Here is a 5,421-nt window from a genome sequence, read left to right as displayed (position 1 = left end):
CCTAATGACATCTAGTTTATTGTCTGATCACTGTACCATGTGACTGGGTATCATACACCTAATGACATCTAGTTTAGTGTCTGATCACTGTACCATGTGACTGGGTATCATACACCTAATGACATCTAGTTTATTGTCTGATCACTGTACCCTGTGACTGGGTATCATACACCTAATGACATCTAGTTTATTGTCTGATCACTGTACCATGTGACTGGGTATCTGACACCTAATGACATCTAGTTTATTGTCTGATCACTGTACCATGTGACTGGGTATCTGACACCTAATGACATCTAGTTTATTGTCTGATCACTGTACCATGTGACTGGGTATCATACACCTAATGACATCTAGTTTATTGTCTGATCACTGTACCATGTGACTGGGTATCATACACCTAATGACATCTAGTTTATTGTCTGATCACTGTACCATGTGACTGGGTATCTTACACCTAATGACATCTAGTTTATTGTCTGATCACTGTACCATGTGACTGGGTATCATACACCTAATGACATCTAGTTTAGTGTCTGATCACTGTACCATGTGACTGGGTATCATACACCTAATGACATCTAGTTTATTGTCTGATCACTGTACCATGTGACTGGGTATCAGACACCTAATGACATCTAGTTTATTGTCTGATCACTGTACCATGTGACTGGGTATCATACACCTAATGACATCTAGTTTATTGTCTGATCACTGTACCCTGTGACTGGGTATCATACACCTAATGACATCTAGTTTATTGTCTGATCACTGTACCCTGTGACTGGGTATCATACACCTAATGACATCTAGTTTAGTGTCTGATCACTGTACCATGTGACTGGGTATCATACACCTAATGACATCTAGTTTATTGTCTGATCACTGTACCCTGTGACTGGGTATCATACACCTAATGACATCTAGTTTATTGTCTGATCACTGTACCATGTGACTGGGTATCATACACCTAATGACATCTAGTTTATTGTCTGATCACTGTACCATGTGACTGGGTATCATACACCTAATGACATCTAGTTTATTGTCTGATCACTGTACCATGTGACTGGGTATCATACACCTAATGACATCTAGTTTATTGTCTGATCACTGTACCATGTGACTGGGTATCATACACCTAATGACATCTAGTTTATTGTCTGATCACTGTACCATGTGACTGGGTATCATACACCTAATGACATCTAGTTTATTGTCTGATCACTGTACCATGTGACTGGGTATCATACACCTAATGACATCTAGTTTATTGTCTGATCACTGTACCATGTGACTGGGTATCATACACCTAATGACATCTAGTTTATTGTCTGATCACTGTACCATGTGACTGGGTATCATACACCTAATGACATCTAGTTTAGTGTCTGATCACTGTACCCTGTGACTGGGTATCATACACCTAATGACATCTAGTTTATTGTCTGATCACTGTACCCTGTGACTGGGTATCATACACCTAATGACATCTAGTTTATTGTCTGATCACTGTACCATGTGACTGGGTATCATACACCTAATGGACATCTAGTTTAGTGTCTGATCACTGTACCATGTGACTGGGTATCAGACACCTAATGACATCTAGTTTAGTGTCTGATCACTGTACCATGTGACTGGGTATCATACACCTAATGACATCTAGTTTATTGTCTGATCACTGTACCCTGTGACTGGGTATCATACACCTAATGACATCTAGTTTATTGTCTGATCACTGTACCATGTGACTGGGTATCATACACCTAATGACATCTAGTTTATTGTCTGATCACTGTACCATGTGACTGGGTATCAGACACCTAATGACATCTAGTTTATTGTCTGATCACTGTACCATGTGACTGGGTATCATACACCTAATGACATCTAGTTTATTGTCTGATCACTGTACCATGTGACTGGGTATCATACACCTAATGACATCTAGTTTATTGTCTGATCACTGTACCATGTGACTGGGTATCAGACACCTAATGACATCTAGTTTATTGTCTGATCACTGTACCATGTGACTGGGTATCATACACCTAATGACATCTAGTTTAGTGTCTGATCACTGTACCATGTGACTGGGTATCATACACCTAATGACATCTAGTTTATTGTCTGATCACTGTACCATGTGACTGGGTATCTGACACCTAATGACATCTAGTTTATTGTCTGATCACTGTACCATGTGACTGGGTATCATACACCTAATGACATCTAGTTTATTGTCTGATCACTGTACCATGTGACTGGGTATCATACACCTAATGACATCTAGTTTATTGTCTGATCACTGTACCATGTGACTGGGTATCATACACCTAATGACATCTAGTTTATTGTCTGATCACTGTACCATGTGACTGGGTATCATACACCTAATGACATCTAGTTTATTGTCTGATCACTGTACCATGTGACTGGGTATCATACACCTAATGACATCTAGTTTATTGTCTGATCACTGTACCATGTGACTGGGTATCATACACCTAATGACATCTAGTTTATTGTCTGATCACTGTACCATGTGACTGGGTATCATACACCTAATGACATCTAGTTTATTGTCTGATCACTGTACCATGTGACTGGGTATCATACACCTAATGACATCTAGTTTATTGTCTGATCACTGTACCATGTGACTGGGTATCATACACCTAATGACATCTAGTTTATTGTCTGATCACTGTACCATGTGACTGGGTATCATACACCTAATGACATCTAGTTTAGTGTCTGATCACTGTACCATGTGACTGGGTATCTGACACCTAATGACATCTAGTTTATTGTCTGATCACTGTACCATGTGACTGGGTATCATACACCTAATGACATCTAGTTTATTGTCTGATCACTGTACCCTGTGACTGGGTATCATACACCTAATGACATCTAGTTTATTGTCTGATCACTGTACCATGTGACTGGGTATCATACACCTAATGACATCTAGTTTAGTGTCTGATCACTGTACCCTGTGACTGGGTATCATACACCTAATGACATCTAGTTTATTGTCTGATCACTGTACCCTGTGACTGGGTATCATACACCTAATGACATCTAGTTTATTGTCTGATCACTGTACCATGTGACTGGGTATCATACACCTAATGACATCTAGTTTATTGTCTGATCACTGTACCCTGTGACTGGGTATCATACACCTAATGACATCTAGTTTATTGTCTGATCACTGTACCCTGTGACTGGGTATCAGACACCTAATGACATCTAGTTTATTGTCTGATCACTGTACCCTGTGACTGGGTATCATACACCTAATGACATCTAGTTTATTGTCTGATCACTGTACCCTGTGACTGGGTATCATACACCTAATGACATCTAGTTTAGTGTCTGATCACTGTACCATGTGACTGGGTATCATACACCTAATGACATCTAGTTTATTGTCTGATCACTGTACCATGTGACTGGGTATCATACACCTAATGACATCTAGTTTATTGTCTGATCACTGTACCATGTGACTGGGTATCATACACCTAATGACATCTAGTTTATTGTCTGATCACTGTACCATGTGACTGGGTATCATACACCTAATGACATCTAGTTTATTGTCTGATCACTGTACCATGTGACTGGGTATCATACACCTAATGACATCTAGTTTAGTGTCTGATCACTGTACCATGTGACTGGGTATCATACACCTAATGACATCTAGTTTATTGTCTGATCACTGTACCCTGTGACTGGGTATCTGACACCTAATGACATCTAGTTTAGTGTCTGATCACTGTACCATGTGACTGGGTATCATACACCTAATGACATCTAGTTTATTGTCTGATCACTGTACCCTGTGACTGGGTATCATACACCTAATGACATCTAGTTTATTGTCTGATCACTGTACCATGTGACTGGGTATCATACACCTAATGACATCTAGTTTATTGTCTGATCACTGTACCATGTGACTGGGTATCATACACCTAATGACATCTAGTTTATTGTCTGATCACTGTACCATGTGACTGGGTATCATACACCTAATGACATCTAGTTTATTGTCTGATCACTGTACCATGTGACTGGGTGTCATTACACCTAATGACATCTAGTTTAGTGTCTGATCACTGTACCATGTGACTGGGTATCAATACACCTAATGACATCTAGTTTATTGTCTGATCACTGTACCATGTGACTGGGTATCATACACCTAATGACATCTAGTTTATGTGTCTGATCACTGTACCCATGTGACTGGGTATCATACACCTAATGACATCTAGTTTATTGTCTGATCACTGTACCATGTGACTGGGTATCATACACCTAATGACATCTAGTTTAGTGTCTGATCACTGTACCATGTGACTGGGGTATCATACACCTAATGACATCTAGTTTATTGTCTGTTCACTGTACCCTGTGACTGGGTATCAGACACCTAATGACATCTAGTTTTATTGTCTGATCACTGTACCATGTGACTGGGTATCATACACCTAATGACATCTAGTTTATTGTCTGATCACTGTACCATGTGACTGGTATCATACACCTAATGACATCTAGTTTATTGTCTGATCACTGTACCATGTGACTGGGTATCATACACCTAATGACATCTAGTTTATTGTCTGATCACTGTACCATGTGACTGGGTATCAGACACCTAATGACATCTAGTTTATTGGTCTGATCACTGTACCATGTGACTGGGTATCATACACCTAATGACATCTAGTTTAGTGTCTGATCACTGTACCATGTGACTGGGTATCATACACCTAATGACATCTAGTTTAGTGTCTGATCACTGTACCATGTGACTGGGTATCATACACCTAATGACATCTAGTTTATTGTCTGATCACTGTACCTCTGTGACTGGGTATCATACACCTAATGACATCTAGTTTATTGTCTGATCACTGTACCATGTGACTGGGTATCATACACCTAATGACATCTAGTTTATTGTCTGATCACTGTACCATGTGACTGGGTATCATACACCTAATGACATCTAGTTTATTGTCTGATCACTGTACCATGTGACTGGGTATCATACACCTAATGACATCTAGTTTATTGTCTGATCACTGTACCCTGTGACTGGGTATCATACACCTAATGACATCTAGTTTATTGTCTGATCACTGTACCCTGTGACTGGGTATCAGACACCTAATGACATCTAGTTTATTGTCTGATCACTGTACCATGTGACTGGGTATCATACACCTAATGACATCTAGTTTATTGTCTGATCACTGTACCATGTGACTGGGTATCATACACCTAATGACATCTAGTTTATTGTCTGATCACTGTACCCTGTGACTGGGTATCTGACACCTAATGACATCTAGTTTATTGTCTGATCACTGTACCCTGTGACTGGGTATCTGA

This window comes from Bombina bombina, unplaced genomic scaffold (genome assembly GCF_027579735.1).
Source record: "Bombina bombina isolate aBomBom1 unplaced genomic scaffold, aBomBom1.pri scaffold_1615, whole genome shotgun sequence".
NCBI lineage: Eukaryota > Metazoa > Chordata > Amphibia > Anura > Bombinatoridae > Bombina > Bombina bombina.
The sequence above is the reverse complement of the archived record's forward strand: the minus strand, read 5'-3'. Positions refer to the sequence as shown.